Raw genomic sequence first — 27,191 nt, 5'->3', positions numbered from 1 at the left:
GACCGACTGAGCTTGCTTGGTACCTCAACTGTAATTTTGAGCTGGTCAGAATATCGTACAACTCCGTTTGTGTAAAATATGGTGATCAATGAGAGTGTTTTGCATAGCTCCTGTGGCGCAGTTGTTTAGCGCGTGGTACTTATAAAGCAGTATTCAGTGAAGCAATGCCGAGGTTGTGAGTTTGAGCCTCACCATGAGCAAATTCTTTTCTTGAACCGTCTGACTGTCTATTTCTTGTCCAGAAAAGGATAATTTATTCAATCTGTTTCATAAGTAATTGGTATGTCTTTGAGATAACACTTCAGCGTGCAGGCACAGCTGTTCGCAAACTGAGATTAAGAGTCTCATGCTCGACCAACTGAGCTTGCTTGGTACCTCAACTGTAATTTTGAGCTGGTCAGAATATCGTACAACTCCGTTTGTGCAAAATATGGTGATCAATGAGATTGCTATATAGCTCCTGTGGCGCATTCGGTTAGCGCGTGCTACTTATACAACAGTATTCAGCGAAGTAATGCCGAGGTTGTGAGTTCGAGCCTCACCAGGAGCAAAGAATTTTCTTGAACCCTCTCTGTCTATTTCTTGTCCAGAAAAGGATAATTTATTCAATCTGTTTCATAAGTAATTGGTATGTCTTTGAGATAACACTTCAGCGTGCAGGCACAGCTGTTCGCAAACTGAGATTAGGAGTCTCATGCTCGACCAACTGAGCTTGCTTGGTACCTCAACTGTAATTTTGAGCTGGTCAGAATATCGTACAACTCCGTTTGTGCAAAATATGGTGATCAATGAGAGTGCTGTATAGCTCCTGTGGCGCAGTCGGTTAGCGCATTAGAACTTATACAACAGTATTCAGTGAAGCAATGCCGAGGTTGTGAGTTCGAGCCTCACCAGAAGCAAAGACTTTTCTTGAACCCTCTGACTGTCTATTCCTTGTCCAGAAAAGGATAATTTATTCAATCTGTTTCAGAAGTAATTGGTATGTCTTTGAGATAACACTTCAGCGTGCAGGCACAGCTGCGATTCAAATGCATAGTATTCTGCATTACCAGCTTTGCCTGACACATCAGCAATGCAGGGTGGCAAGCCTGCTGGAAAATCCAAGCGTTTGGCTGATCGCAAACTGAGTTGGTACTTCGGCAGAGAAAAAATATCACCCAACGTGGGATTCCAACCCACAACCCTGAGATTAAGAGTCTCATGCTCGACCAACTGAGCTTGCTTGGTACCTCCACTGTAATTTTGAGCTGGTCAGAATATCGTACAACTCCGTTTGTGCAAAATATGGTGATCAATGAGAGTGCTGTATAGCTCCTGTGGCGCAGTCGGTTAGCGCATTAGAACTTATACAACAGTATTCAGTGAAGCAATGCCGAGGTTGTGAGTTCGAGCCTCACCAGAAGCAAAGACTTTTCTTGAACCCTCTGACTGTCTATTCCTTGTCCAGAAAAGGATAATTTATTCAATCTGTTTCAGAAGTAATTGGTATGTCTTTGAGATAACACTTCAGCGTGCAGGCACAGCTGCGATTCAAATGCATAGTATTCTGCATTACCAGCTTTGCCTGACACATCAGCAATGCAGGGTGGCAAGCCTGCTGGAAAATCCAAGCGTTTGGCTGATCGCAAACTGAGTTGGTACTTCGGCAGAGAAAAAATATCACCCAACGTGGGATTCCAACCCACAACCCTGAGATTAAGAGTCTCATGCTCGACCAACTGAGCTTGCTTGGTACCTCCACTGTAATTTTGAGCTGGTCAGAATATCGTACAACTCCGTTTGTGCAAAATATGGTGATCAATGAGAGTGCTATATAGCTCCTGTGGCGCAGTCGGTTAGCGTGTGGTACTTATAAAGCAGTATTCAGTGAAGCAATGCCGAGGTTGTGAGTTTGAGCCTCACCATGAGCAAATTCTTCTCTTGAACCCTCTGACTGTCTGTTTCTTGTCCAGAAAAGGATCATTTATTCAATCTATTTCATAAGTAATTGGTATGTCTTTGAGATAACAGGTCAGAGTGCAGGCACAGCTGCAATTCAAATGCATAGTCTTCTGCATTACCAGCTTTGCCTGACACATCAGCAATGCAGGGTGGCAAGCCTGCTGGAAAATCCAAGCGTTTGGCTGTTCGCAAACTGAGTTGGTACTTCGGCAGAGAAAAAATATCACCCAACGTGGGGCTCCAACCCACAACCCTGAGATTAAGAGTCTCATGCTCGACCAACTGAGCTTGCTTGGTACCTCAACTGTAATTTTGAGCTGGTCAGAATATCGTACAACTCCGTTTGTGCAAAATATGTTGATCAATGAAAGTGCTATATAGCTCCTGTGGCGCAGTCGGTTAGCGCGTGGTACTTATACAACAGTATTCAGTGAAGCAATGCCGAGGTTGTGAGTTCGAGCCTCACCAGGAGCAAAGTCTTTTCTTGAACCCTCTGACTGTCTATTCCTTGTCCAGAAAAGGATAATTTATTCAATCTGTTTCAGAAGTAATTGGTATGTCTTTGAGATAACACTTCAGCGTGCAGGCACAGCTGCGATTCAAATGCATAGTCTTCTGCATTACCAGCTTTGCCTGACACATCAGCAATGCAGGGTGGCAAGCCTGCTGGAAAATCCAAGCGTTTGGCTGTTCGCAAACTGAGTTGGTACTTCGGCAGAGAAAAAATATCACCCAACGTGGGGCTCCAACCCACAACCCTGAGATTAAGAGTCTCATGCTCGACCAACTGAGCTTGCTTGGTACCTCAACTGTAATTTTGAGCTGGTCAGAATATCGTACAACTCCGTTTGTGCAAAATATGGTGATCAATGAGAGTGCTATATAGCTCCTGTGGCGCAGTCGGTTAGCGTGTGGTACTTATAAAGCAGTATTCAGTGAAGCAATGCCGAGGTTGTGAGTTCGAGCCTCACCAGGAGCAGCGACTTTTCTTGAACCCTCTGACTGTCTATTTCTTGTCCAGAAAAGGATAATTTATTCAATCTGTTTCATAAGTAATTGGTATGTCTTTGAGATAACACTTCAGCGTGCAGGCACAGCTGTTCGCAAACTGAGATTAAGAGTCTCATGCTCGACCAATTGAGCTTGCTTGGTACCTCAACTGTAATTTTGAGCTTGTCACAATATCGTACAACTCCGTTTGTGCAAAATATGGTGATCAATGAGAGTGCTATATAGCTCCTGTGGCGCAGTTGGTTAGCGCATGGAACTTATACAACAGTATTCAGTGAAGCAATGCCGAGGTTGTGAGTTCGAGCCTCACCAGGAGCAAAGTCTTTTCTTGAACCCTCTGACTGTCTATTCCTTGTCCAGAAAAGGATAATTTATTCAATCTGTTTCAGAAGTAATTGGTATGTCTTTGAGATAACACTACAGAGTGCAGGCACAGCTGCGATTCAAATGCATAGTCTTCTGCATTACCAGCTTTGCCTGACACATCAGCAATGCAGGGTGGCAAGCCTGCTGGAAAATCCAAGCGTTTGGCTGTTCGCAAACTGAGTTGGTACTTCGGCAGAGAAAAAATATCACCCAACGTGGGGCTCCAACCCACAACCCTGAGATTAAGAGTCTCATGCTCGACCAACTGAGCTTGCTTGGTACCTCAACTGTAATTTTGAGCTGGTCAGAATATCGTACAACTCCGTTTGTGCAAAATATGGTGATCAATGAGAGTGCTATATAGCTCCTGTGGCGCAGTCGGTTAGCGCGTGGTACTTATAAAGCAGTATTCAGTGAAGCAATGCCGAGGTTGTGAGTTCGAGCCTCACCAGGAGCAACGTCTTTTCTTGAACCCTCTGACTGTCTATTTCTTGTCCAGAAAAGGATAATTTATTCAATCTGTTTCATAAGTAATTGGTATGTCTTTGAGATAACACTTCAGCGTGCAGGCACAGCTGTTCGCAAACTGAGATTAAGAGTCTCATGCTCGACCAATTGAGCTTGCTTGGTACCTCAACTGTAATTTTGAGCTGGTCAGAATATCGTACAACTCCGTTTGTGCAAAATATGGTGATCAATGAGAATGCTATATAGCTCCTGTGGCGCAGTTGGTTAGCGCGTGGTACTTATAAAGCAGTATTCAGTGAAGCAATGCCTAGGTTGTGAGTTTGAGCCTCACCATGAGCAAATTCTTCTCTTGAACCCTCTGACTGTCTGTTTCTTGTCCAGAAAAGGATCATTTATTCAATCTATTTCATAAGTAATTGGTATGTCTTTGAGATAACAGGTCAGAGTGCAGGCACAGCTGCAATTCAAATGCATAGTCTTCTGCATTACCAGCTTTGCCTGACACATCAGCAATGCAGGGTGGCAAGCCTGCTGGAAAATCCAAGCGTTTGGCTGTTCGCAAACTGAGTTGGTACTTCGGCAGAGAAAAATATCACCCAATGTGGGGTTGCAACACACAACCCTGAGATTAAGAGTCTCATGCTCGACCGACTGAGCTTGCTTGGTACCTCAACTGTAATTTTGAGCTGGTCAGAATATCGTACAACTCCTTTTGTGCAAAATATGGTGATCAATGAGAGTGCTATATAGCTCCTGTGGCGCAGTTGGTTAGCGCGTGGTACTTATACAACAGTATTCAGTGAAGCAATGCCGAGGTTGTGAGTTCGAGCCTCACCAGGAGCAAAGTCTTTTCTTGAACCCTCTGACTGTCTATTCCTTGTCCAGAAAAGGATAATTTATTCAATCTGTTTCAGAAGTAATTGGTATGTCTTTGAGATAACAGGTCAGAGTGCAGGCACAGCTGCGATTCAAATGCATAGTCTTCTGCATTACCAGCTTTGCCTGACACATCAGCAATGCAGGGTGGCAAGCCTGCTGGAAAATCCAAGCGTTTGGCTGTTCGCAAACTGAGTTGGTACTTCGGCAGAGAAAAAATATCACCCAATGTGGGGTTGCAACCCACAACCCTGAGATTAAGAGTCTCATGCTCGACCAACTGAGCTTGCTTGGTACCTCAACTGTAATTTTGAGCTGGTCAGAATATCGTACAACTCCGTTTGTGCAAAATATGGTGATCAATGAGAGTGCTATATAGCTCCTGTGGCGCAGTTGGTTAGCGCGTGGTACTTATAAAGCAGTATTCAGTGAAGCAATGCCGAGGTTGTGAGTTTGAGCCTCACCATGAGCAAATTCTTCTCTTGAACCCTCTGACTGTCTGTTTCTTGTCCAGAAAAGGATCATTTATTCAATCTGTTTCATAAGTAATTGGTATGTCTTTGAGATAACAGGTCAGAGTGCAGGCACAGCTGCGATTCAAATGCATAGTCTTCTGCATTACCAGCTTTGCCTGACACATCAGCAATGCAGGGTGGCAAGCCTGCTGGAAAATCCAAGCGTTTGGCTGTTCGCAAACTGAGTTGGTACTTCGGCAGAGAAAAAATATCACCCAATGTGGGGTTGCAACACACAACCCTGAGATTAAGAGTCTCATGCTCGACCGACTGAGCTTGCTTGGTACCTCAACTGTAATTTTGAGCTGGTCAGAATATCGTACAACTCCGTTTGTGCAAAATATGGTGATCAATGAGAGTGCTATATAGCTCCTGTGGCGCAGTCGGTTAGCGCGTGGTACTTATACAACAGTATTCAGCGAAGCAATGCCGAGGTTGTGAGTTCGAGCCTCACCAGGAGCAACGTCTTTTCTTGAACCCTCTGACTGTCTGTTTCTTGTCCAGAAAAGGATAATTTATTCAATCTGTTTCATAAGTAATTGGTATGTCTTTGAGATAACACTTCAGCGTGCAGGCACAGCTGTTCGCAAACTGAGATTAAGAGTCTCATGCTCGACCAATTGAGCTTGCTTGGTACCTCAACTGTAATTTTGAGCTGGTCAGAATATCGTACAACTCCGTTTGTGCAAAATAAGGTGATCAATGAGAATGCTATATAGCTCCTGTGGCGCAGTTGGTTAGCGGGTGGTACTTATAAAGCAGTATTCAGTGAAGCAATGCGAAGGTTGTGAGTTTGAGCCTCACCATGAGCAAATTCTTCTCTTGAACCCTCTGACTGTCTGTTTCTTGTCCAGAAAAGGATCATTTATTCAATCTATTTCATAAGTAATTGGTTTGTCTTTGAGATAACAGGTCAGAGTGCAGGCACAGTTACAATTCAAATGCATAGTCTTCTGCATTACCAGCTTTGCCTGACACATCAGCAATGCAGGGTGGCAAGCCTGCTGGACAATCCAAGCGTTTGGCTGTTCGCAAACTGAGTTGGTACTTCGGCAGAGAAAAAATATCACCCAATGTGTGGTTGCAACACACAACCCTGAGATTAAGAGTCTCATGCTCGACCGACTGAGCTTGCTTGGTACCTCAACTGTAATTTTGAGCTGGTCAGAATATCGTACAACTCCGTTTGTGCAAAATATGGTGATCAATGAGAGTGCTATATAGCTCCTGTGGCGCAGTCGGTTAGCGCGTGGTACTTATACAACAGTATTCAGTGAAGCAATGCCGAGGTTGTGAGTTCGAGCCTCACCAGGAGCAAAGTCTTTTCTTGAACCCTCTGACTGTCTATTCCTTGTCCAGAAAAGGATAATTTATTCAATCTGTTTCAGAAGTAATTGGTATGTCTTTGAGATAACAGGTCAGAGTGCAGGCACAGCTGCGATTCAAATGCATAGTCTTCTGCATTACCAGCTTTGCCTGACGCAATGCAGGGTGGCAAGCCTGCTGGAAAATCCAAGCGTTTGGCTGTTCGCAAACTGAGTTGGTACTTCGGCAGAGAAAAAATATCACCCAATGTGGGGTTGCAACACACAACCCTGAGATTAAGAGTCTCATGCTCGACCGACTGAGCTTGCTTGGTACCTCAACTGTAATTTTGAGCTGGTCAGAATATCGTACAACTCCGTTTGTGCAAAATATGGTGATCAATGAGAGTGCTATATAGCTCCTGTGGCGCAGTCGGTTAGCGCGTGGTACTTATAAAGCAGTATTCAGTGAAGCAATGCCGAGGTTGTGAGTTCGAGCCTCACCAGGAGCAAAGTCTTTTCTTGAACCCTCTGACTGTCTATTCCTTGTCCAGAAAAGATAATTTATTAAATCTGTTTCAGAAGTAATTGGTATGTCTTTGAGATAACAGGTCAGAGTGCAGGCACAGCTGCGATTCAAATGCATAGTCTTCTGCATTACCAGCTTTGCCTGACACATCAGCAATGCAGGGTGGCAAGCCTGCTGGAAAATCCAAGCGTTTGGCTGTTCGCAAACTGAGTTGGTACTTCGGCAGAGAAAAAATATCACCCAATGTGGGGTTGCAACACACAACCCTGAGATTAAGAGTCTCATGCTCGACCGACTGAGCTTGCTTGGTACCTCAACTGTAATTTTGAGCTGGTCAGAATATCGTACAACTCCGTTTGTGCAAAATATGGTGATCAATGAGAGTGCTATATAGCTCCTGTGGCGCAGTCGGTTAGCGCGTGGTACTTATACAACAGTATTCAGTGAAGCAATGCCGAGGTTGTGAGTTCGAGCCTCACCAGGAGCAAAGTCTTTTCTTGAACCCTCTGACTGTCTATTCCTTGTCCAGAAAAGGATAATTTATTCAATCTGTTTCAGAAGTAATTGGTATGTCTTTGAGATAACACTTCAGCGTGCAGGCACAGCTGCGATTCAAATGCATAGTCTTCTGCATTACCAGCTTTGCCTGACACATCAGCAATGCAGGGTGGCAAGCCTGCTGGAAAATCCAAGCGTTTGGCTGTTCGCAAACTGAGTTGGTACTTCGGCAGAGAAAAAATATCACTCAATGTGGGGTTGCAACCCACAACCCTGAGATTAAGAGTCTCATGCTCGACCGACTGAGCTTGCTTGGTACCTCAACTGTAATTTTGAGCTGGTCAGAATATCGTACAACTCCGTTTGTGCAAAATATGGTGATCAATGAGAGTGCTATATAGCTCCTGTGGCGCAGTCGGTTAGCGCGTGGTACTTATACAACAGTATTCAGTGAAGCAATGCCGAGGTTGTGAGTTCGAGCCTCACCAGGAGCAAAGTCTTTTCTTGAACCCTCTGACTGTCTATTCCTTGTCCAGAAAAGGATAATTTATTCAATCTGTTTCAGAAGTAATTGGTATGTCTTTGAGATAACACTTCAGCGTGCAGGCACAGCTGCGATTCAAATGCATAGTCTTCTGCATTACCAGCTTTGCCTGACACATCAGCAATGCAGGGTGGCAAGCCTGCTGGAAAATCCAAGCGTTTGGCTGTTCGCAAACTGAGTTGGTACTTCGGCAGAGAAAAAATATCACCCAATGTGGGGTTGCAACACACAACCCTGAGATTAAGAGTCTCATGCTCGACCGACTGAGCTTGCTTGGTACCTCAACTGTAATTTTGAGCTGGTCAGAATATCGTACAACTCCGTTTGTGCAAAATATGGTGATCAATGAGAGTGCTATATAGCTCCTGTGGCGCAGTCGGTTAGCGCGTGGTACTTATACAACAGTATTCAGCGAAGCAATGCCGAGGTTGTGAGTTCGAGCCTCACCAGGAGCAAAGTCTTTTCTTGAACCCTCTGACTGTCTATTCCTTGTCCAGAAAAGGATAATTTATTCAATCTGTTTCAGAAGTAATTGGTATGTCTTTGAGATAACAGGTCAGAGTGCAGGCACAGCTGCGATTCAAATGCATAGTCTTCTGCATTACCAGCTTTGCCTGACACATCAGCAATGCAGGGTGGCAAGCCTGCTGGAAAATCCAAGCGTTTGGCTGTTCGCAAACTGAGTTGGTACTTCGGCAGAGAAAAAATATCACCCAATGTGGGGTTGCAACACACAACCCTGAGATTAAGAGTCTCATGCTCGACCGACTGAGCTTGCTTGGTACCTCAACTGTAATTTTGAGCTGGTCAGAATATCGTACAACTCCGTTTGTGCAAAATATGGTGATCAATGAGAGTGCTATATAGCTCCTGTGGCGCAGTCGGTTAGCGCGTGGTACTTATACAACAGTATTCAGTGAAGCAATGCCGAGGTTGTGAGTTCGAGCCTCACCAGGAGCAACGTCTTTTCTTGAACCCTCTGACTGTCTGTTTCTTGTCCAGAAAAGGATAATTTATTCAATCTGTTTCATAATTAATTGGTATGTCTTTGAGATAACACTTCAGCGTGCAGGCACAGCTGTTCGCAAACTGAGATTAAGAGTCTCATGCTCGACCAATTGAGCTTGCTTGGTACCTCAACTGTAATTTTGAGCTGGTCAGAATATCGTACAACTCCGTTTGTGCAAAATATGGTGATCAATGAGAGTGCTATATAGCTCCTGTGGCGCAGTTGGTTAGCGCGTGGTACTTATAAAGCAGTATTCAGTGAAGCAATGCCGAGGTTGTGAGTTTGAGCCTCACCATGAGCAAATTCTTCTCTTGAACCCTCTGACTGTCTGTTTCTTGTCCAGAAAAGGATCATTTATTCAATCTATTTCATAAGTAATTGGTATGTCTTTGAGATAACAGGTCAGAGTGCAGGCACAGCTGCAATTCAAATGCATAGTCTTCTGCATTACCAGCTTTGCCTGACACATCAGCAATGCAGGGTGGCAAGCCTGCTGGAAAATCCAAGCGTTTGGCTGTTCGCAAACTGAGTTGGTACTTCGGCAGAGAAAAAATATCACCCAATGTGGGGTTGCAACACACAACCCTGAGATTAAGAGTCTCATGCTCGACCGACTGAGCTTGCTTGGTACCTCAACTGTAATTTTGAGCTGGTCAGAATATCGTACAACTCCGTTTGTGCAAAATATGGTGATCAATGAGAGTGCTATATAGCTCCTGTGGCGCAGTCGGTTAGCGCGTGGTACTTATACAACAGTATTCAGTGAAGCAATGCCGAGGTTGTGAGTTCGAGCCTCACCAGGAGCAAAGTCTTTTCTTGAACCCTCTGACTGTCTATTCCTTGTCCAGAAAAGGATAATTTATTCAATCTGTTTCAGAAGTAATTGGTATGTCTTTGAGATAACACTTCAGCGTGCAGGCACAGCTGCGATTCAAATGCATAGTCTTCTGCATTACCAGCTTTGCCTGACACATCAGCAATGCAGGGTGGCAAGCCTGCTGGAAAATCCAAGCGTTTGGCTGTTCGCAAACTGAGTTGGTACTTCGGCAGAGAAAAAATATCACCCAATGTGGGGTTGCAACACACAACCCTGAGATTAAGAGTCTCATGCTCGACCGACTGAGCTTGCTTGGTACCTCAACTGTAATTTTGAGCTGGTCAGAATATCGTACAACTCCGTTTGTGCAAAATATGGTGATCAATGAGAGTGCTATATAGCTCCTGTGGCGCAGTCGGTTAGCGCGTGGTACTTATACAACAGTATTCAGTGAAGCAATGCCGAGGTTGTGAGTTCGAGCCTCACCAGGAGCAAAGTCTTTTCTTGAACCCTCTGACTGTCTGTTTCTTGTCCAGAAAAGGATAATTTATTCAATCTGTTTCATAATTAATTGGTATGTCTTTGAGATAACACTTCAGCGTGCAGGCACAGCTGTTCGCAAACTGAGATTAAGAGTCTCATGCTCGACCAATTGAGCTTGCTTGGTGGTCCTCAACTGTAATTTTGAGCTGGTCAGAATATCGTACAACTCCGTTTGTGCAAAATATGGTGATCAATGAGAGTGCTATATAGCTCCTGTGGCGCAGTTGGTTAGCGCGTGGTACTTATAAAGCAGTATTCAGTGAAGCAATGCCGAGGTTGTGAGTTTGAGCCTCACCATGAGCAAATTCTTCTCTTGAACCCTCTGACTGTCTGTTTCTTGTCCAGAAAAGGATCATTTATTCAATCTATTTCATAAGTAATTGGTATGTCTTTGAGATAACAGGTCAGAGTGCAGGCACAGCTGCGATTCAAATGCATAGTCTTCTGCATTACCAGCTTTGCCTGACACATCAGCAATGCAGGGTGGCAAGCCTGCTGGAAAATCCAAGCGTTTGGCTGTTCGCAAACTGAGTTGGTACTTCGGCAGAGAAAAAATATCACCCAATGTGGGGTTGCAACACACAACCCTGAGATTAAGAGTCTCATGCTCGACCGACTGAGCTTGCTTGGTACCTCAACTGTAATTTTGAGCTGGTCAGAATATCGTACAACTCCGTTTGTGCAAAATATGGTGATCAATGAGAGTGCTATATAGCTCCTGTGGCGCAGTCGGTTAGCGCGTGGTACTTATACAACAGTATTCAGTGAAGCAATGCCGAGGTTGTGAGTTCGAGCCTCACCAGGAGCAAAGTCTTTTCTTGAACCCTCTGACTGTCTATTCCTTGTCCAGAAAAGGATAATTTATTCAATCTGTTTCAGAAGTAATTGGTATGTCTTTGAGATAACACTTCAGCGTGCAGGCACAGCTGCGATTCAAATGCATAGTCTTCTGCATTACCAGCTTTGCCTGACACATCAGCAATGCAGGGTAAGAGCTGGAAAATCCAAGCGTTTGGCTGTTCGCAAACTGAGTTGGTACTTCGGCAGAGAAAAAATATCACTCAATGTGGGGTTGCAACCCACAACCCTGAGATTAAGAGTCTCATGCTCGACCGACTGAGCTTGCTTGGTACCTCAACTGTAATTTTGAGCTGGTCAGAATATCGTACAACTCCGTTTGTGCAAAATATGGTGATCAATGAGAGTGTTATATAGCTCCTGTGGCGCAGTCGGTTAGCGCGTGGTACTTATACAACAGTATTCAGTGAAGCAATGCCGAGGTTGTGAGTTTGAGCCTCACCAGGAGCAAATTCTTTTCTTGAACCCTCTGACTGTCTATTCCTTGTCCAGAAAAGGATAATTTATTCAATCTGTTTCAGAAGTAATTGGTATGTCTTTGAGATAACAGGTCAGAGTGCAGGCACAGCTGCGATTCAAATGCATAGTCTTCTGCATTACCAGCTTTGCCTGACACATCAGCAATGCAGAGTGGCAAGCCTGCTGGAAAATCCAAGCGTTTGGCTGTTCGCAAACTGAGTTGGTACTTCGGCAGAGAAAAAATATCACCCAATGTGGGGTTGCAACACACAACCCTGAGATTAAGAGTCTCATGCTCGACCGACTGAGCTTGCTTGGTACCTCAACTGTAATTTTGAGCTGGTCAGAATATCGTACAACTCCGTTTGTGCAAAATATGGTGATCAATGAGAGTGCTATATAGCTCCTGTGGCGCAGTCGGTTAGCGCGTGGTACTTATACAACAGTATTCAGCGAAGCAATGCCGAGGTTGTGAGTTCGAGCCTCACCAGGAGCAAAGTCTTTTCTTGAACCCTCTGACTGTCTATTCCTTGTCCAGAAAAGGATAATTTATTCAATCTGTTTCAGAAGTAATTGGTATGTCTTTGAGATAACAGGTCAGAGTGCAGGCACAGCTGCGATTCAAATGCATAGTCTTCTGCATTACCAGCTTTGCCTGACACATCAGCAATGCAGGGTGGCAAGCCTGCTGGAAAATCCAAGCGTTTGGCTGTTCGCAAACTGAGTTGGTACTTCGGCAGAGAAAAAATATCACCCAATGTGGGGTTGCAACACACAACCCTGAGATTAAGAGTCTCATGCTCGACCGACTGAGCTTGCTTGGTACCTCAACTGTAATTTTGAGCTGGTCAGAATATCGTACAACTCCGTTTGTGCAAAATATGGTGATCAATGAGAGTGCTATATAGCTCCTGTGGCGCAGTCGGTTAGCGCGTGGTACTTATACAACAGTATTCAGTGAAGCAATGCCGAGGTTGTGAGTTCGAGCCTCACCAGGAGCAACGTCTTTTCTTGAACCCTCTGACTGTCTGTTTCTTGTCCAGAAAAGGATAATTTATTCAATCTGTTTCATAATTAATTGGTATGTCTTTGAGATAACACTTCAGCGTGCAGGCACAGCTGTTCGCAAACTGAGATTAAGAGTCTCATGCTCGACCAATTGAGCTTGCTTGGTACCTCAACTGTAATTTTGAGCTGGTCAGAATATTGTACAACTCCGTTTGTGCAAAATATGGTGATCAATGAGAGTGCTATATAGCTCCTGTGGCGCAGTTGGTTAGCGCGTGGTACTTATAAAGCAGTATTCAGTGAAGCAATGCCGAGGTTGTGAGTTTGAGCCTCACCAGGAGCAAATTCTTTTCTTGAACCCTCTGACTGTCTATTCCTTGTCCAGAAAAGGATAATTTATTCAATCTGTTTCAGAAGTAATTGGTATGTCTTTGAGATAACAGGTCAGAGTGCAGGCACAGCTGCGATTCAAATGCATAGTCTTCTGCATTACCAGCTTTGCCTGACACATCAGCAATGCAGGGTGGCAAGCCTGCTGGAAAATCCAAGCGTTTGGCTGTTCGCAAACTGAGTTGGTACTTCGGCAGAGAAAAAATATCACCCAATGTGGGGTTGCAACACACAACCCTGAGATTAAGAGTCTCATGCTCGACCGACTGAGCTTGCTTGGTACCTCAACTGTAATTTTGAGCTGGTCAGAATATCGTACAACTCCGTTTGTGCAAAATATGGTGATCAATGAGAGTGCTATATAGCTCCTTGTTGTGAGTTCGAGTGGTACTTATACAACAGTATTCAGTGAAGCAATGCCGAGGTTGTGAGTTCGAGCCTCACCAGGAGCAACGTCTTTCTTGAACCCTCTGACTGTCTGTTTCTTGTCCAGAAAAGGATAATTTATTCAATCTGTTTCATAAGTAATTGGTATGTCTTTGAGATAACACTTCAGCGTGCAGGCACAGCTGTTCGCAAACTGAGATTAAAAGTCTCATGCTCGACCAATTGAGCTTGCTTGGTACCTCAACTGTAATTTTGAGCTGGTCAGAATATCGTACAACTCCGTTTGTGCAAAATATGGTGATCAATGAGAGTGCTATATAGCTCCTGTGGCGCAGTTGGTTAGCGCGTGGTACTTCTAAAGCAGTATTCAGTGAAGCAATGCCGAGGTTGTGAGTTTGAGACTCACCATGAGCAAATTCTTTTCTTGAACACTCTGATTGTCTATTTCTTGTCCAGAAAAGGATCATTTATTCAATCTATTTCATAAGTAATTGGTATGTCTTTGAGATAACAGGTCAGAGTGCAGGCACAGCTGCGATTCAAATGCATAGTCTTCTGCATTACCAGCTTTGCCTGACACATCAGCAATGCAGGGTGGCAAGCCTGCTGGAAAATCCAAGCGTTTGGCTGTTCGCAAACTGAGTTGGTACTTCGGCAGAGAAAAATATCACCCAATGTGGGGTTGCAACACACAACCCTGAGATTAAGAGTCTCATGCTCGACCGACTGAGCTTGCTTGGTACCTCAACTGTAATTTTGAGCTGGTCAGAATATCGTACAACTCCGTTTGTGCAAAATATGGTGATCAATGAGAGTGCTATATAGCTCCTGTGGCGCAGTCGGTTAGCGCGTGGTACTTATACAACAGTATTCAGTGAAGCAATGCCGAGGTTGTGAGTTCGAGCCTCACCAGGAGCAACGTCTTTTCTTGAACCCTCTGACTGTCTGTTTCTTGTCCAGAAAAGGATAATTTATTCAATCTGTTTCATAATTAATTGGTATGTCTTTGAGATAACACTTCAGCGTGCAGGCACAGCTGTTCGCAAACTGAGATTAAGAGTCTCATGCTCGACCAATTGAGCTTGCTTGGTACCTCAACTGTAATTTTGAGCTGGTCAGAATATCGTACAACTCCGTTTGTGCAAAATATGGTGATCAATGAGAGTGCTATATAGCTCCTGTGGCGCAGTCGGTTAGCGCGTGGTACTTATACAACAGTATTCAGTGAAGCAATGCCGAGGTTGTGAGTTCAAGCCTCACCAGGAGCAAATTCTTTTCTTGAACCCTCTGACTGTCTATTCCTTGTCCAGAAAAGGATAATTTATTCAATCTGTTTCAGAAGTAATTGGTATGTCTTTGAGATAACAGGTCAGAGTGCAGGCACAGCTGCGATTCAAATGCATAGTCTTCTGCATTACCAGCTTTGCCTGACACATCAGCAATGCAGGGTGGCAAGCCTGCTGGAAAATCCAAGCGTTTGGCTGTTCGCAAACTGAGTTGGTACTTCGGCAGAGAAAAATATCACCCAATGTGGGGTTGCAACACACAACCCTGAGATTAAGAGTCTCATGCTCGACCGACTGAGCTTGCTTGGTACCTCAACTGTAATTTTGAGCTGGTCAGAATATCGTACAACTCCGTTTGTGCAAAATATGGTGATCAATGAGAGTGCTATATAGCTCCTGTGGCGCAGTCGGTTAGCGCGTGGTACTTATACAACAGTATTCAGTGAAGCAATGCCGAGGTTGTGAGTTCGAGCCTCACCAGGAGCAAAGTCTTTTCTTGAACCCTCTGACTGTCTGTTTCTTGTCCAGAAAAGGATAATTTATTCAATCTGTTTCAGAAGTAATTGGTATGTCTTTGAGATAACACTTCAGCGTGCAGGCACAGCTGCGATTCAAATGCAAACTGAGATTAAGAGTCTCATGCTCGACCAATTGAGCTTGCTTGGTACCTCAACTGTAATATTGAGCTGGTCAGAATATCGTACAACTCCGTTTGTGCAAAATATGGTGATCAATGAGAGTGCTATATAGCTCCTGTGGCGCAGTTGGTTAGCGCGTGGTACTTATAAACAGTATTCAGTGAAGCAATGCCGAGGTTGTGAGTTTGAGCCTCACCAGGAGCAAATTCTTTTCTTGAACCCTCTGACTGTCTATTCCTTGTCCAGAAAAGGATAATTTATTCAATCTGTTTCAGAAGTAATTGGTATGTCTTTGAGATAACAGGTTCAGAGTGCAGGCACAGCTGCGATTCAAATGCATAGTCTTCTGCATTACCAGCTTTGCCTGACACATCAGCAATGCAGGGTGGCAAGCCTGCTGGAAAATCCAAGCGTTTGGCTGTTCGCAAACTGAGTTGGTACTTCGGCAGAGAAAAAATATAACCCAATGTGGGGTTGCAACACACAACCCTGAGATTAAGAGTCTCATGCTCGACCGACTGAGCTTGCTTGGTACCTCAACTGTAATTTTGAGCTGGTCAGAATATCGTACAACTCCGTTTGTGCAAAATATGGTGATCAATGAGAGTGCTATATAGCTCCTGTGGCGCAGTTGGTTAGCGCGTGGTACTTATACAACAGTATTCAGTGAAGCAATGCCGAGGTTGTGAGTTTGAGCCTCACCAGGAGCAAAGTCTTTTTGAACCCTCTGACTGTCTATTCCTTGTCCAGAAAAGGATAATTTATTCAATCTGTTTCAGAAGTAATTGGTATGTCTTTGAGATAACAGGTCAGAGTGCAGGCACAGCTGCGATTCAAATGCATAGTCTTCTGCATTACCAGCTTTGCCTGACACATCAGCAATGCAGGGTGGCAAGCCTGCTGGAAAATCCAAGCGTTTGGCTGTTCGCAAACTGAGTTGGTACTTCGGCAGAGAAAAAATATCACCCAATGTGGGGTTGCAACACACAACCCTGAGATTAAGAGTCTCATGCTCGACCGACTGAGCTTGCTTGGTACCTCAACTGTAATTTTGAGCTGGTCAGAATATCGTACAACTCCGTTTGTGCAAAATATGGTGATCAATGAGAGTGCTATATAGCTCCTGTGGCGCAGTCGGTTAGCGCGTGGTACTTATACAACAGTATTCAGTGAAGCAATGCCGAGGTTGTGAGTTCGAGCCTCACCAGGAGCAACGTCTTTTCTTGAACCCTCTGACTGTCTGTTTCTTGTCCAGAAAAGGATAATTTATTCAATCTGTTTCATAATTAATTGGTATGTCTTTGAGATAACACTTCAGCGTGCAGGCACAGCTGTTCGCAAACTGAGATTAAGAGTCTCATGCTCGACCAATTGAGCTTGCTTGGTACCTCAACTGTAATTTTGAGCTGGTCAGAATATCGTACAACTCCGTTTGTGCAAAATATGGTGATCAATGAGAGTGCTATATAGCTCCTGTGGCGCAGTTGGTTAGCGCGTGGTACTTATAAAGCAGTATTCAGTGAAGCAATGCCGAGGTTGTGAGTTTGAGCCTCACCATGAGCAAATTCTTCTCTTGAACCCTCTGACTGTCTATTCCTTGTCCAGAAAAGGATAATTTATTCAATCTGTTTCAGAAGTAATTGGTATGTCTTTGAGATAACAGGTCAGAGTGCAGGCACAGCTGCGATTCAAATGCATAGTCTTCTTTGCCTGCATTACCAGCTTTGACACATCAGCAATGCAGGGTGGCAAGCCTGCTGGAAAATCCAAGCGTTTGGCTGTTCGCAAACTGAGTTGGTACTTCGGCAGAGAAAAAATATCACCAATGTGGGGTTGCAACACACAACCCTGAGATTAAGAGTCTCATGCTCGACCGACTGAGCTTGCTTGGTACCTCAACTGTAATTTTGAGCTGGTCAGAATATCGTACAACTCCGTTTGTGCAAAATATGGTGATCAATGAGAGTGCTATATAGCTCCTGTGGCGCAGTCGGTTAGCGCGTGGTACTTATACAACAGTATTCAGTGAAGCAATGCCGAGGTTGTGAGTTCGAGCCTCACCAGGAGCAAATTCTTTTCTTGAACCCTCTGACTGTCTATTCCTTGTCCAGAAAAGGATAATTTATTCAATCTGTTTCAGAAGTAATTGGTATGTCTTTGAGATAACAGGTCAGAGTGCAGGCACAGCTGCGATTCAAATGCATAGTCTTCTGCATTACCAGCTTTGCCTGACACATCAGCAATGCAGGGTGGCAAGCCTGCTGGAAAATCCAAGCGTTTGGCTGTTCGCAAACTGAGTTGGTACTTCGGCAGAGAAAAAATATCACCCAATGTGGGGTTGCAACACACAACCCTGAGATTAAGAGTCTCATGCTCAACCGACTGAGCTTGCTTGGTACCTCAACTGTAATTTTGAGCTGGTCAGAATATCGTACAACTCCGTTTGTGCAAAATATGGTGATCAATGAGAGTGCTATATAGCTCCTGTGGCGCAGTTGGTTAGCGCGTGGTACTTATACAACAGTATTCAGCGAAGCAATGCCGAGGTTGTGAGTTCGAGCCTCACCAGGAGCAAAGTCTTTTCTTGAACCCTCTGACTGTCTATTCCTTGTCCAGAAAAGGATAATTTATTCAATCTGTTTCAGAAGTAATTGGTATGTCTTTGAGATAACAGGTCAGAGTGCAGGCACAGCTGCGATTCAAATGCATAGTCTTCTGCATTACCAGCTTTGCCTGACACATCAGCAATGCAGGGTGGCAAGCCTGCTGGAAAATCCAAGCGTTTGGCTGTTCGCAAACTGAGTTGGTACTTCGGCAGAGAAAAATATCACCCAATGTGGGGTTGCAACACACAACCCTGAGATTAAGAGTCTCATGCTCGACCGACTGAGCTTGCTTGGTACCTCAACTGTAATTTTGAGCTGGTCAGAATATCGTACAACTCCGTTTGTGCAAAATATGGTGATCAATGAGAGTGCTATATAGCTCCTGTGGCGCAGTTGGTTAGCGCGTGGTACTTATACAACAGTATTCAGTGAAGCAATGCCGAGGTTGTGAGTTCGAGCCTCACCAGGAGCAAATTCTTTTCTTGAACCCTCTGACTGTCTGTTCCTTGTCCAGAAAAGGATAATTTATTCAATCTGTTTCAGAAGTAATTGGTATGTCTTTGAGATAACAGGTCAGCGTGCAGGCACAGCTGCGATTCAAATGCATAGTCTTCTGCATTGCAACCAGCTTTGCCTGACACATCAGCAATGCAGGGTGGCAAGCCTGCTGGAAAATCCAAGCGTTTGGCTGTTCGCAAACTGAGTTGGTACTTCGGCAGAGAAAAAATATCACCCAATGTGGGGTTGCAACACACAACCCTGAGATTAAGAGTCTCATGCTCGACCGACTGAGCTTGCTTGGTACCTCAACTGTAATTTTGAGCTGGTCAGAATATCGTACAACTCCGTTTGTGCAAAATATGGTGATCAATGAGAGTGCTATATAGCTCCTGTGGCGCAGTTGGTTAGCGCGTGGTACTTATAAAGCAGTATTCAGTGAAGCAATGCCGAGGTTGTGAGTTTGAGCCTCACCAGGAGCAAATTCTTCTCTTGAACCCTCTGACTGTCTATTCCTTGTCCAGAAAAGGATAATTTATTCAATCTGTTTCAGAAGTAATTGGTATGTCTTTGAGATAACAGGTCAGAGTGCAGGCACAGCTGCGATTCAAATGCATAGTCTTCTGCATTACCAGCTTTGCCTGACACATCAGCAATGCAGGGTGGCAAGCCTGCTGGAAAATCCAAGCGTTTGGCTGTTCGCAAACTGAGTTGGTACTTCGGCAGAGAAAAAATATCACCCAATGTGGGGTTGCAACACACAACCCTGAGATTAAGAGTCTCATGCTCGACCGACTGAGCTTGCTTGGTACCTCAACTGTAATTTTGAGCTGGTCAGAATATCGTACAACTCCGTTTGTGCAAAATATGGTGATCAATGAGAGTGCTATATAGCTCCTGTGGCGCAGTCGGTTAGCGCGTGGTACTTATACAACAGTATTCAGTGAAGCAATGCCGAGGTTGTGAGTTCGAGCCTCACCAGGAGCAACGTCTTTTCTTGAACCCTCTGACTGTCTGTTTCTTGTCCAGAAAAGGATAATTTATTCAATCTGTTTCATAATTAATTGGTATGTCTTTGAGATAACACTTCAGCGTGCAGGCACAGCTGTTCGCAAACTGAGATTAAGAGTCTCATGCTCGACCAATTGAGCTTGCTTGGTACCTCAACTGTAATTTTGAGCTGGTCAGAATATTGTACAACTCCGTTTGTGCAAAATATGGTGATCAATGAGAGTGCTATATAGCTCCTGTGGCGCAGTTGGTTAGCGCGTGGTACTTATAAAGCAGTATTCAGTGAAGCAATGCCGAGGTTGTGAGTTTGAGCCTCACCATGAGCAAATTCTTTTCTTGAACCCTCTGACTGTCTATTCCTTGTCCAGAAAAGGATAATTTATTCAATCTGTTTCAGAAGTAATTGGTATGTCTTTGAGATAACAGGTCAGAGTGCAGGCACAGCTGCGATTCAAATGCATAGTCTTCTGCATTACCAGCTTTGCCTGACACATCAGCAATGCAGGGTGGCAAGCCTGCTGGAAAATCCAAGCGTTTGGCTGTTCGCAAACTGAGTTGGTACTTCGGCAGAGAAAAAATATCACCCAATGTGGGGTTGCAACACACAACCCTGAGATTAAGAGTCTCATGCTCGACCGACTGAGCTTGCTTGGTACCTCAACTGTAATTTTGAGCTGGTCAGAATATCGTACAACTCCGTTTGTGCAAAATATGGTGATCAATGAGAGTGCTATATAGCTCCTGTGGCGCAGTCGGTTAGCGCGTGGTACTTATACAACAGTATTCAGTGAAGCAATGCCGAGGTTGTGAGTTCGAGCCTCACCAGGAGCAAAGTCTTTTCTTGAACCCTCTGACTGTCTATTCCTTGTCCAGAAAAGGATAATTTATTCAATCTGTTTCAGAAGTAATTGGTATGTCTTTGAGATAACAGGTCAGAGTGCAGGCACAGCTGCGATTCAAATGCATAGTCTTCTGCATTACCAGCTTTGCCTGACACATCAGCAATGCAGGGTGGCAAGCCTGCTGGAAAATCCAAGCGTTTGGCTGTTCGCAAACTGAGTTGGTACTTCGGCAGAGAAAAAATATCACCCAATGTGGGGTTGCAACACACAACCCTGAGATTAAGAGTCTCATGCTCGACCGACTGAGCTTGCTTGGTACCTCAACTGTAATTTTGAGCTGGTCAGAATATCGTACAACTCCGTTTGTGCAAAATATGGTGATCAATGAGAGTGCTATATAGCTCCTGTGGCGCAGTCGGTTAGCGCGTGGTACTTATACAACAGTATTCAGTGAAGCAATGCCGAGGTTGTGAGTTTGAGCCTCACCAGGAGCAAATTCTTTTCTTGAACCCTCTGACTGTCTGTTTCCTTGTCCAGAAAAGGATAATTTATTCAATCTGTTTCATAAGTAATTGGTATGTCTTTGAGATAACACTTCAGCGTGCAGGCACAGCTGCGATTCAAATGCATAGTCTTCTGCATTACCAGCTTTGCCTGACACATCAGCAATGCAGGGTGGCAAGCTTGCTGGAAAATCCAACTTTGGCTGTTCGCAAACTGAGTTGGTACTATCAGAGAAAAATATCACTCAATGTGGGTTGCAACCCACAACCCTGAGATTAAGAGTCTCATGCTCGACCGACTGAGCTTGCTTGGTACCTCAACTGTAATTTTGAGCTGGTCAGAATATCGTACAACTCCGTTTGTGCAAAAAATGGTGATGAATGACAGTGCAATATAGCTCCTGTGGCGCAGTTGGTTAGCGCGTGGTACTTATAAAGCAGTATTCAGTGAAACAATGCCGAGGTTGTGAGTTCGAGCCTCACCAGGAGCAACGTCTTTTCTTGAACCCTCTGACTGTCTGTTTCTTGTCCAGAAAAGGATAATTTATTCAATCTGTTTCAGAAGTAATTGGTATGTCTTTGAGATAACAGGTCAGAGTGCAGGCACAGCTGCGATTCAAATGCATAGTCTTCTGCATTACCAGCTTTGCCTGACACATCAGCAATGCAGGGTGGCAAGCCTGCTGGAAAATCCAAGCGTTTGGCTGTTCGCAAACTGAGTTGGTACTTCGGCAGAGAAAAAATATCACCCAATGTGGGGTTGCAACACACAACCCTGAGATTAAGAGTCTCATGCTCGACCGACTGAGCTTGCTTGGTACCTCAACTGTAATTTTGAGCTGGTCAGAATATCGTACAACTCCGTTTGTGCAAAATATGGTGATCAATGAGAGTGCTATATAGCTCCTGTGGCGCAGTCGGTTAGCGCGTGGTACTTATACAACAGTATTCAGTGAAGCAATGCCGAGGTTGTGAGTTCGAGCCTCACCAGGAGCAAATTCTTTTCTTGAACCCTCTGACTGTCTGTTTCTTGTCCAGAAAAGGATAATTTATTCAATCTGTTTCATAATTAATTGGTATGTCTTTGAGATAACACTTCAGCGCAGGGTGGCAAGGCACAGCTGTTCGCAAACTGAGATTAAGAGTCTCATGCAACCCACAACCCTGAGATTAAGAGTCTCATGCTCGACCAACTGAGCTTGCTTGGTACCTCAACTGTAATTTTGAGCTGGTCAGAATATCGTACAACTCCGTTTGTGCAAAATATGGTGATCAATGAGAGTGCTATATAGCTCCTGTGGCGCAGTTGGTTAGCGAGTGGTACTTATAAAGCAGTATTCAGTGAAGCAATGCCGAGGTTGTGAGTTTGAGCCTCACCAGGAGCAAATTCTTCTCTTGAACCCTCTGACTGTCTGTTTCTTGTCCAGAAAAGGATCATTTATTCAATCTATTTCAGAAGTAATTGGTATGTCTTTGAGATAACAGGTCAGAGTGCAGGCACAGCTGCGATTCAAATGCATAGTCTTCTGCATTACCAGCTTTGCCTGACACATCAGCAATGCAGGGTGGCAAGCCTGCTGGAAAATCCAAGCGTTTGGCTGTTCGCAAACTGAGTTGGTACTTCGGCAGAGAAAAAATATCACCCAATGTGGGGTTGCAACACACAACCCTGAGATTAAGAGTCTCATGCTCGACCGACTGAGCTTGCTTGGTACCTCAACTGTAATTTTGAGCTGGTCAGAATATCGTACAACTCCGTTTGTGCAAAATATGGTGATCAATGAGAGTGCTATATAGCTCCTGTGGCGCAGTTGGTTAGCGCGTGGTACTTATAAAGCAGTATTCAGTGAAGCAATGCCGAGGTTGTGAGTTCGAGCCTCACCAGGAGCAAAGTCTTTTCTTGAACCCTCTGACTGTCTATTCCTTGTCCAGAAAAGGATAATTTATTCAATCTGTTTCAGAAGTAATTGGTATGTCTTTGAGATAACAGGTCAGAGTGCAGGCACAGCTGCGATTCAAATGCATAGTCTTCTGCATTACCAGCTTTGCCTGACGCAATGCAGGGTGGCAAGCCTGCTGGAAAATCCAAGCGTTTGGCTGTTCGCAAACTGAGTTGGTACTTCGGCAGAGAAAAAATATCACCCAATGTGGGGTTGCAACACACAACCCTGAGATTAAGAGTCTCATGCTCGACCGACTGAGCTTGCTTGGTACCTCAACTGTAATTTTGAGCTGGTCAGAATATCGTACAACTCCGTTTGTGCAAAATATGGTGATCAATGAGAGTGCTATATAGCTCCTGTGGCGCAGTCGGTTAGCGCGTGGTACTTATACAACAGTATTCAGTGAATGCCGAGGTTGTGAGTTCGAGCCTCACCAGGAGCAAAGTCTTTTCTTGAACCCTCTGACTGTCTATTCCTTGTCCAGAAAAGGATAATTTATTCAATCTGTTTCAGAAGTAATTGGTATGTCTTTGAGATAACAGGTCAGAGTGCAGGCACAGCTGCGATTCAAATGCATAGTCTTCTGCATTACCAGCTTTGCCTGACACATCAGCAATGCAGAGTGGCAAGCCTGCTGGAAAATCCAAGCGTTTGGCTGTTCGCAAACTGAGTTGGTACTTCGGCAGAGAAAAAATATCACCCAATGTGGGGTTGCAACACACAACCCTGAGATTAAGAGTCTCATGCTCGACCGACTGAGCTTGCTTGGTACCTCAACTGTAATTTTGAGCTGGTCAGAATATCGTACAACTCCGTTTGTGCAAAATATGGTGATCAATGAGAGTGCTATATAGCTCCTGTGGCGCAGTTGGTTAGCGCGTGGTACTTATACAACAGTATTCAGCGAAGCAATGCCGAGGTTGTGAGTTCGAGCCTCACCAGGAGAAAAGTCTTTTCTTGAACCCTCTGACTGTCTATTCCTTGTCCAGAAAAGGATAATTTATTCAATCTGTTTCAGAAGAAATTGGTATGTCTTTGAGATAACAGGTCAGAGTGCAGGCACAGCTGCGATTCAAATGCATAGTCTTCTGCATTATCAGCTTTGCCTGACACATCAGCAATGCAGGGTGGCAAGCCTGCTGGAAAATCCAAGCGTTTGGCTGTTCGCAAACTGAGTTGGTACTTCGGCAGAGAAAAAATATCACCCAATGTGGGGTTGCAACACACAACCCTGAGATTAAGAGTCTCATGCTCGACCGACTGAGCTTGCTTGGTACCTCAACTGTAATTTTGAGCTGGTCAGAATATCGTACAACTCCGTTTGTGCAAAATATGGTGATCAATGAGAGTGCTATATAGCTCCTGTGGCGCAGTCGGTTAGCGCGTGGTACTTATACAACAGTATTCAGTGAAGCAATGCCGAGGTTGTGAGTTCGAGCCTCACCAGGAGCAACGTCTTTTCTTGAACCCTCTGACTGTCTGTTTCTTGTCCAGAAAAGGATAATTTATTCAATCTGTTTCATAATTAATTGGTATGTCTTTGAGATAACACTTCAGCGTGCAGGCACAGCTGTTCGCAAACTGAGATTAAGAGTCTCATGCTCGACCAATTGAGCTTGCTTGGTACCTCAACTGTAATTTTGAGCTGGTCAGAATATTGTACAACTCCGTTTGTGCAAAATATGGTGATCAATGAGAGTGCTATATAGCTCCTGTGGCGCAGTTGGTTAGCGCGTGGTACTTATAAAGCAGTATTCAGTGAAGCAATGCCGAGGTTGTGAGTTTGAGCCTCACCATGAGCAAATTCTTCTCTTGAACCCTCTGACTGTCTGTTTCTTGTCCAGAAAAGGATCATTTATTCAATCTATTTCATAAGTAATTGGTATGTCTTTGAGATAACAGGTCAGAGTGCAGGCACAGCTGCAATTCAAATGCATAGTCTTCTGCATTACCAGCTTTGCCTGACACATCAGCAATGCAGGGTGGCAAGCCTGCTGGAAAATCCAAGCGTTTGGCTGTTCGCAAACTGAGTTGGTACTTCGGCAGAGAAAAAATATCACCCAATGTGGGGTTGCAACACACAACCCTGAGATTAAGAGTCTCATGCTCGACCGACTGAGCTTGCTTGGTACCTCAACTGTAATTTTGAGCTGGTCAGAATATCGTACAACTCCGTTTGTGCAAAATATGGTGATCAATGAGAGTGCTATATAGCTCCTGTGGCGCAGTCGGTTAGCGCGTGGTACTTATACAACAGTATTCAGTGAAGCAATGCCGAGGTTGTGAGTTCGAGCCTCACCAGGAGCAACGTCTTTTCTTGAACCCTCTGACTGTCTGTTTCTTGTCCAGAAAAGGATAATTTATTCAATCTGTTTCATAATTAATTGGTATGTCTTTGAGATAACAGCGTGCAGGCACAGCTGTTCGCAAACTGAGATTAAGAGTCTCATGCTCGACCAATTGAGCTTGCTTGGTACCTCAACTGTAATTTTGAGCTGGTCAGAATATTGTACAACTCCGTTTGTGCAAAATATGGTGATCAATGAGAGTGCTATATAGCTCCTGTGGAGCAGTTGGTTAGCGCGTGGTACTTATAAAGCAGTATTCAGTGAAGCAATGCCGAGGTTGTGAGTTTGAGCCTCACCATGAGCAAATTCTTCTCTTGAACCCTCTGACTGTCTGTTTCTTGTCCAGAAAAGGATCATTTATTCAATCTATTTCATAAGTAATTGGTATGTCTTTGAGATAACAGGTCAGAGAGCAGGCACAGCTGCAATTCAAATGCATAGTCTTCTGCATTACCAGCTTTGCCTGACACATCAGCAATGCAGGTTGGCAAGCCTGCTGGAAAATCCAAGCGTTTGGCTGTTCGCAAACTGAGTTGGTACTTCGGCAGAGAAAAAATATCACCCAATGTGGGGTTGCAACACACAACCCTGAGATTAAGAGTCTCATGCTCGACCGACTGAGCTTGCTTGGTACCTCAACTGAAATTTTGAGCTGGTCAGAATATCGTACAACTCCGTTTCTGCAAAATATGGTGATCAATGAGAGTGCTATATAGCTCCTGTGGCGCAGTCGGTTAGCGCGTGGTACTTATACAACAGTATTCAGCGAAGCAATGCTGAGGTTGTGAGTTCGAGCCTCACCAGGAGCAAACTGTTTTCTTGAACCCTCTGACTGTCTATTCCTTGTCCAGAAAAGGATAATTTATTCAATCTGTTTCAGAAGTAATTGGTATGTCTTTGAGATAACACTTCAGCGTGCAGGCACAGCTGTTCGCAAACTGAGATTAAGAGTCTCATGCTCGACCAACTGAGCTTGCTTGGTACCTCAACTGTAATTTTGAGCTGGTCAGAAAATCCTACAACTCCGTTTGTGTAAAATATGGTGATCAATGAGAGTGTTTTGCATAGCTACTGTGGCGCAGTTGGTTAGCGCTTGCTCCTTATAAAGCAGTATTCAGTGAAGCAATGCCGAGGTTGTGAGTTTGAGCCTCACCATGAGCAAATTCTTCTCTTGAACCCTCTGACTGTCTGTTTCTTGTCCAGAAAAGGATCATTTATTCAATCTGTTTCATAAGTAATTGGTATGTCTTTGAGATAACAGGTCAGAGTGCAGTCACAGCTGCGATTCAAATGCATAGTCTTCTGCATTACCAGCTTTGCCTGACACATCAGCAATGCAGGGTGGCAAGCCTGCTGGAAAATCCAAGCGTTTGGCTGTTCGCAAACTGAGTTGGTACTTCAGCAGAGAAAAAATATCACCCAATGTGGGGTTCCAACCCACAACCCTGAGATTAAGAGTCTCATGCTCGACCGACTGAGCTTGCTTGGTACCTCAACTGTAATTTTGAGCTCGTCAGAATATCGTACAACTCCATTTGTGCAAAATATGGTGATGAGTGAGAGTGTTGTTGATGGATCCTGTGGTGCAATCTGTGAGCGAGGTTGTACTTATACAGCAGTATACAGCAATTCGATGACAAGGTTGTACGTTCAAGCTCCACCAGGAGCAAGTATTCCTCTTGAACCCTCTCCCTGTCTATTTCTTGTCCAGAAAAGGAGCATTAATTCAATATACTTAGGAGGACGTTTCATAATTAATTGGTATGTTATTGAGATAACAGGTCAGAGTGCAGGCACAGCTGGGATTCAAATCCATAGTCTTCTGTATCACCAGCTATGCCTGACACGTCAGCAATGCAGGGTGGCAAGCCTGCTCGAAAGTCCAGGTGAATGGCTGTTTGCAAAGTGAGTTGGTGCTTCAGCTCAGACAAGAATCACCCCATTTTTGGTATCGACCCTACGATTCTGAGATTAAGAGGCTCATGGTCAAATG

The 27,191-nt window shown here is 44.4% G+C and overlaps 49 non-coding genes across 49 annotated transcripts; all 49 read left to right on the top strand.

Annotated features, from left to right (window-relative positions):
- Positions 1-456: 456 nt before the first annotated feature.
- On the top strand, positions 457-550 carry trnai-uau (transfer RNA isoleucine (anticodon UAU)). The gene is made up of 2 exons: positions 457-494; positions 515-550. It is a non-coding gene; the product is annotated as a tRNA-Ile (tRNA).
- A 1,266-nt stretch (positions 551-1,816) lies between these two features.
- On the top strand, positions 1,817-1,910 carry trnai-uau (transfer RNA isoleucine (anticodon UAU)). Its single transcript has 2 exons — positions 1,817-1,854; positions 1,875-1,910. It is a non-coding gene; the product is annotated as a tRNA-Ile (tRNA).
- Positions 1,911-2,321: 411 nt separating this feature from the next.
- trnai-uau (transfer RNA isoleucine (anticodon UAU)) lies at positions 2,322-2,415 on the top strand. Its single transcript has 2 exons — positions 2,322-2,359; positions 2,380-2,415. It is a non-coding gene; the product is annotated as a tRNA-Ile (tRNA).
- Positions 2,416-2,826: 411 nt separating this feature from the next.
- Positions 2,827-2,920, top strand: trnai-uau (transfer RNA isoleucine (anticodon UAU)). Its single transcript has 2 exons — positions 2,827-2,864; positions 2,885-2,920. It is a non-coding gene; the product is annotated as a tRNA-Ile (tRNA).
- Positions 2,921-3,176: 256 nt separating this feature from the next.
- On the top strand, positions 3,177-3,270 carry trnai-uau (transfer RNA isoleucine (anticodon UAU)). Its single transcript has 2 exons — positions 3,177-3,214; positions 3,235-3,270. It is a non-coding gene; the product is annotated as a tRNA-Ile (tRNA).
- A 411-nt stretch (positions 3,271-3,681) lies between these two features.
- On the top strand, positions 3,682-3,775 carry trnai-uau (transfer RNA isoleucine (anticodon UAU)). The gene is made up of 2 exons: positions 3,682-3,719; positions 3,740-3,775. It is a non-coding gene; the product is annotated as a tRNA-Ile (tRNA).
- Positions 3,776-4,535: 760 nt separating this feature from the next.
- On the top strand, positions 4,536-4,629 carry trnai-uau (transfer RNA isoleucine (anticodon UAU)). Its single transcript has 2 exons — positions 4,536-4,573; positions 4,594-4,629. It is a non-coding gene; the product is annotated as a tRNA-Ile (tRNA).
- A 411-nt stretch (positions 4,630-5,040) lies between these two features.
- trnai-uau (transfer RNA isoleucine (anticodon UAU)) lies at positions 5,041-5,134 on the top strand. Its single transcript has 2 exons — positions 5,041-5,078; positions 5,099-5,134. It is a non-coding gene; the product is annotated as a tRNA-Ile (tRNA).
- Positions 5,135-5,545: 411 nt separating this feature from the next.
- Positions 5,546-5,639, top strand: trnai-uau (transfer RNA isoleucine (anticodon UAU)). Its single transcript has 2 exons — positions 5,546-5,583; positions 5,604-5,639. It is a non-coding gene; the product is annotated as a tRNA-Ile (tRNA).
- A 761-nt stretch (positions 5,640-6,400) lies between these two features.
- On the top strand, positions 6,401-6,494 carry trnai-uau (transfer RNA isoleucine (anticodon UAU)). The gene is made up of 2 exons: positions 6,401-6,438; positions 6,459-6,494. It is a non-coding gene; the product is annotated as a tRNA-Ile (tRNA).
- A 405-nt stretch (positions 6,495-6,899) lies between these two features.
- Positions 6,900-6,993, top strand: trnai-uau (transfer RNA isoleucine (anticodon UAU)). Its single transcript has 2 exons — positions 6,900-6,937; positions 6,958-6,993. It is a non-coding gene; the product is annotated as a tRNA-Ile (tRNA).
- A 410-nt stretch (positions 6,994-7,403) lies between these two features.
- trnai-uau (transfer RNA isoleucine (anticodon UAU)) lies at positions 7,404-7,497 on the top strand. Its single transcript has 2 exons — positions 7,404-7,441; positions 7,462-7,497. It is a non-coding gene; the product is annotated as a tRNA-Ile (tRNA).
- A 411-nt stretch (positions 7,498-7,908) lies between these two features.
- Positions 7,909-8,002, top strand: trnai-uau (transfer RNA isoleucine (anticodon UAU)). Its single transcript has 2 exons — positions 7,909-7,946; positions 7,967-8,002. It is a non-coding gene; the product is annotated as a tRNA-Ile (tRNA).
- Positions 8,003-8,413: 411 nt separating this feature from the next.
- Positions 8,414-8,507, top strand: trnai-uau (transfer RNA isoleucine (anticodon UAU)). Its single transcript has 2 exons — positions 8,414-8,451; positions 8,472-8,507. It is a non-coding gene; the product is annotated as a tRNA-Ile (tRNA).
- Positions 8,508-8,918: 411 nt separating this feature from the next.
- On the top strand, positions 8,919-9,012 carry trnai-uau (transfer RNA isoleucine (anticodon UAU)). Its single transcript has 2 exons — positions 8,919-8,956; positions 8,977-9,012. It is a non-coding gene; the product is annotated as a tRNA-Ile (tRNA).
- Positions 9,013-9,268: 256 nt separating this feature from the next.
- On the top strand, positions 9,269-9,362 carry trnai-uau (transfer RNA isoleucine (anticodon UAU)). Its single transcript has 2 exons — positions 9,269-9,306; positions 9,327-9,362. It is a non-coding gene; the product is annotated as a tRNA-Ile (tRNA).
- A 411-nt stretch (positions 9,363-9,773) lies between these two features.
- trnai-uau (transfer RNA isoleucine (anticodon UAU)) lies at positions 9,774-9,867 on the top strand. Its single transcript has 2 exons — positions 9,774-9,811; positions 9,832-9,867. It is a non-coding gene; the product is annotated as a tRNA-Ile (tRNA).
- A 411-nt stretch (positions 9,868-10,278) lies between these two features.
- trnai-uau (transfer RNA isoleucine (anticodon UAU)) lies at positions 10,279-10,372 on the top strand. The gene is made up of 2 exons: positions 10,279-10,316; positions 10,337-10,372. It is a non-coding gene; the product is annotated as a tRNA-Ile (tRNA).
- Positions 10,373-10,630: 258 nt separating this feature from the next.
- Positions 10,631-10,724, top strand: trnai-uau (transfer RNA isoleucine (anticodon UAU)). Its single transcript has 2 exons — positions 10,631-10,668; positions 10,689-10,724. It is a non-coding gene; the product is annotated as a tRNA-Ile (tRNA).
- Positions 10,725-11,135: 411 nt separating this feature from the next.
- On the top strand, positions 11,136-11,229 carry trnai-uau (transfer RNA isoleucine (anticodon UAU)). The gene is made up of 2 exons: positions 11,136-11,173; positions 11,194-11,229. It is a non-coding gene; the product is annotated as a tRNA-Ile (tRNA).
- Positions 11,230-11,635: 406 nt separating this feature from the next.
- trnai-uau (transfer RNA isoleucine (anticodon UAU)) lies at positions 11,636-11,729 on the top strand. Its single transcript has 2 exons — positions 11,636-11,673; positions 11,694-11,729. It is a non-coding gene; the product is annotated as a tRNA-Ile (tRNA).
- A 411-nt stretch (positions 11,730-12,140) lies between these two features.
- Positions 12,141-12,234, top strand: trnai-uau (transfer RNA isoleucine (anticodon UAU)). Its single transcript has 2 exons — positions 12,141-12,178; positions 12,199-12,234. It is a non-coding gene; the product is annotated as a tRNA-Ile (tRNA).
- A 411-nt stretch (positions 12,235-12,645) lies between these two features.
- trnai-uau (transfer RNA isoleucine (anticodon UAU)) lies at positions 12,646-12,739 on the top strand. The gene is made up of 2 exons: positions 12,646-12,683; positions 12,704-12,739. It is a non-coding gene; the product is annotated as a tRNA-Ile (tRNA).
- A 256-nt stretch (positions 12,740-12,995) lies between these two features.
- Positions 12,996-13,089, top strand: trnai-uau (transfer RNA isoleucine (anticodon UAU)). The gene is made up of 2 exons: positions 12,996-13,033; positions 13,054-13,089. It is a non-coding gene; the product is annotated as a tRNA-Ile (tRNA).
- Positions 13,090-14,347: 1,258 nt separating this feature from the next.
- On the top strand, positions 14,348-14,441 carry trnai-uau (transfer RNA isoleucine (anticodon UAU)). Its single transcript has 2 exons — positions 14,348-14,385; positions 14,406-14,441. It is a non-coding gene; the product is annotated as a tRNA-Ile (tRNA).
- Positions 14,442-14,697: 256 nt separating this feature from the next.
- trnai-uau (transfer RNA isoleucine (anticodon UAU)) lies at positions 14,698-14,791 on the top strand. The gene is made up of 2 exons: positions 14,698-14,735; positions 14,756-14,791. It is a non-coding gene; the product is annotated as a tRNA-Ile (tRNA).
- Positions 14,792-15,201: 410 nt separating this feature from the next.
- On the top strand, positions 15,202-15,295 carry trnai-uau (transfer RNA isoleucine (anticodon UAU)). Its single transcript has 2 exons — positions 15,202-15,239; positions 15,260-15,295. It is a non-coding gene; the product is annotated as a tRNA-Ile (tRNA).
- A 263-nt stretch (positions 15,296-15,558) lies between these two features.
- On the top strand, positions 15,559-15,651 carry trnai-uau (transfer RNA isoleucine (anticodon UAU)). Its single transcript is given in 2 exon segments — positions 15,559-15,596; positions 15,616-15,651. It is a non-coding gene; the product is annotated as a tRNA-Ile (tRNA).
- Positions 15,652-16,063: 412 nt separating this feature from the next.
- On the top strand, positions 16,064-16,157 carry trnai-uau (transfer RNA isoleucine (anticodon UAU)). Its single transcript has 2 exons — positions 16,064-16,101; positions 16,122-16,157. It is a non-coding gene; the product is annotated as a tRNA-Ile (tRNA).
- Positions 16,158-16,566: 409 nt separating this feature from the next.
- Positions 16,567-16,660, top strand: trnai-uau (transfer RNA isoleucine (anticodon UAU)). Its single transcript has 2 exons — positions 16,567-16,604; positions 16,625-16,660. It is a non-coding gene; the product is annotated as a tRNA-Ile (tRNA).
- Positions 16,661-16,916: 256 nt separating this feature from the next.
- Positions 16,917-17,010, top strand: trnai-uau (transfer RNA isoleucine (anticodon UAU)). The gene is made up of 2 exons: positions 16,917-16,954; positions 16,975-17,010. It is a non-coding gene; the product is annotated as a tRNA-Ile (tRNA).
- Positions 17,011-17,422: 412 nt separating this feature from the next.
- trnai-uau (transfer RNA isoleucine (anticodon UAU)) lies at positions 17,423-17,516 on the top strand. The gene is made up of 2 exons: positions 17,423-17,460; positions 17,481-17,516. It is a non-coding gene; the product is annotated as a tRNA-Ile (tRNA).
- A 411-nt stretch (positions 17,517-17,927) lies between these two features.
- trnai-uau (transfer RNA isoleucine (anticodon UAU)) lies at positions 17,928-18,021 on the top strand. The gene is made up of 2 exons: positions 17,928-17,965; positions 17,986-18,021. It is a non-coding gene; the product is annotated as a tRNA-Ile (tRNA).
- A 410-nt stretch (positions 18,022-18,431) lies between these two features.
- On the top strand, positions 18,432-18,525 carry trnai-uau (transfer RNA isoleucine (anticodon UAU)). Its single transcript has 2 exons — positions 18,432-18,469; positions 18,490-18,525. It is a non-coding gene; the product is annotated as a tRNA-Ile (tRNA).
- Positions 18,526-18,939: 414 nt separating this feature from the next.
- Positions 18,940-19,033, top strand: trnai-uau (transfer RNA isoleucine (anticodon UAU)). Its single transcript has 2 exons — positions 18,940-18,977; positions 18,998-19,033. It is a non-coding gene; the product is annotated as a tRNA-Ile (tRNA).
- A 411-nt stretch (positions 19,034-19,444) lies between these two features.
- On the top strand, positions 19,445-19,538 carry trnai-uau (transfer RNA isoleucine (anticodon UAU)). Its single transcript has 2 exons — positions 19,445-19,482; positions 19,503-19,538. It is a non-coding gene; the product is annotated as a tRNA-Ile (tRNA).
- Positions 19,539-19,794: 256 nt separating this feature from the next.
- trnai-uau (transfer RNA isoleucine (anticodon UAU)) lies at positions 19,795-19,888 on the top strand. The gene is made up of 2 exons: positions 19,795-19,832; positions 19,853-19,888. It is a non-coding gene; the product is annotated as a tRNA-Ile (tRNA).
- Positions 19,889-20,299: 411 nt separating this feature from the next.
- trnai-uau (transfer RNA isoleucine (anticodon UAU)) lies at positions 20,300-20,393 on the top strand. Its single transcript has 2 exons — positions 20,300-20,337; positions 20,358-20,393. It is a non-coding gene; the product is annotated as a tRNA-Ile (tRNA).
- Positions 20,394-20,804: 411 nt separating this feature from the next.
- trnai-uau (transfer RNA isoleucine (anticodon UAU)) lies at positions 20,805-20,898 on the top strand. The gene is made up of 2 exons: positions 20,805-20,842; positions 20,863-20,898. It is a non-coding gene; the product is annotated as a tRNA-Ile (tRNA).
- A 406-nt stretch (positions 20,899-21,304) lies between these two features.
- trnai-uau (transfer RNA isoleucine (anticodon UAU)) lies at positions 21,305-21,398 on the top strand. Its single transcript has 2 exons — positions 21,305-21,342; positions 21,363-21,398. It is a non-coding gene; the product is annotated as a tRNA-Ile (tRNA).
- A 411-nt stretch (positions 21,399-21,809) lies between these two features.
- On the top strand, positions 21,810-21,903 carry trnai-uau (transfer RNA isoleucine (anticodon UAU)). The gene is made up of 2 exons: positions 21,810-21,847; positions 21,868-21,903. It is a non-coding gene; the product is annotated as a tRNA-Ile (tRNA).
- A 295-nt stretch (positions 21,904-22,198) lies between these two features.
- On the top strand, positions 22,199-22,292 carry trnai-uau (transfer RNA isoleucine (anticodon UAU)). Its single transcript has 2 exons — positions 22,199-22,236; positions 22,257-22,292. It is a non-coding gene; the product is annotated as a tRNA-Ile (tRNA).
- A 411-nt stretch (positions 22,293-22,703) lies between these two features.
- Positions 22,704-22,797, top strand: trnai-uau (transfer RNA isoleucine (anticodon UAU)). Its single transcript has 2 exons — positions 22,704-22,741; positions 22,762-22,797. It is a non-coding gene; the product is annotated as a tRNA-Ile (tRNA).
- A 405-nt stretch (positions 22,798-23,202) lies between these two features.
- On the top strand, positions 23,203-23,292 carry trnai-uau (transfer RNA isoleucine (anticodon UAU)). Its single transcript is given in 2 exon segments — positions 23,203-23,240; positions 23,257-23,292. It is a non-coding gene; the product is annotated as a tRNA-Ile (tRNA).
- Positions 23,293-23,703: 411 nt separating this feature from the next.
- On the top strand, positions 23,704-23,797 carry trnai-uau (transfer RNA isoleucine (anticodon UAU)). Its single transcript has 2 exons — positions 23,704-23,741; positions 23,762-23,797. It is a non-coding gene; the product is annotated as a tRNA-Ile (tRNA).
- Positions 23,798-24,208: 411 nt separating this feature from the next.
- trnai-uau (transfer RNA isoleucine (anticodon UAU)) lies at positions 24,209-24,302 on the top strand. The gene is made up of 2 exons: positions 24,209-24,246; positions 24,267-24,302. It is a non-coding gene; the product is annotated as a tRNA-Ile (tRNA).
- Positions 24,303-24,558: 256 nt separating this feature from the next.
- trnai-uau (transfer RNA isoleucine (anticodon UAU)) lies at positions 24,559-24,652 on the top strand. The gene is made up of 2 exons: positions 24,559-24,596; positions 24,617-24,652. It is a non-coding gene; the product is annotated as a tRNA-Ile (tRNA).
- A 411-nt stretch (positions 24,653-25,063) lies between these two features.
- On the top strand, positions 25,064-25,157 carry trnai-uau (transfer RNA isoleucine (anticodon UAU)). The gene is made up of 2 exons: positions 25,064-25,101; positions 25,122-25,157. It is a non-coding gene; the product is annotated as a tRNA-Ile (tRNA).
- Positions 25,158-25,913: 756 nt separating this feature from the next.
- trnai-uau (transfer RNA isoleucine (anticodon UAU)) lies at positions 25,914-26,007 on the top strand. The gene is made up of 2 exons: positions 25,914-25,951; positions 25,972-26,007. It is a non-coding gene; the product is annotated as a tRNA-Ile (tRNA).
- The last annotated feature ends 1,184 nt before the right edge of the window (positions 26,008-27,191 follow it).

Source organism: Oncorhynchus masou, chromosome 5 (assembly GCF_036934945.1).
Source record: "Oncorhynchus masou masou isolate Uvic2021 chromosome 5, UVic_Omas_1.1, whole genome shotgun sequence".
NCBI classification, from domain to species: domain Eukaryota; kingdom Metazoa; phylum Chordata; class Actinopteri; order Salmoniformes; family Salmonidae; genus Oncorhynchus; species Oncorhynchus masou.
This window is presented reverse-complemented; position numbering and strand designations above follow the sequence as displayed.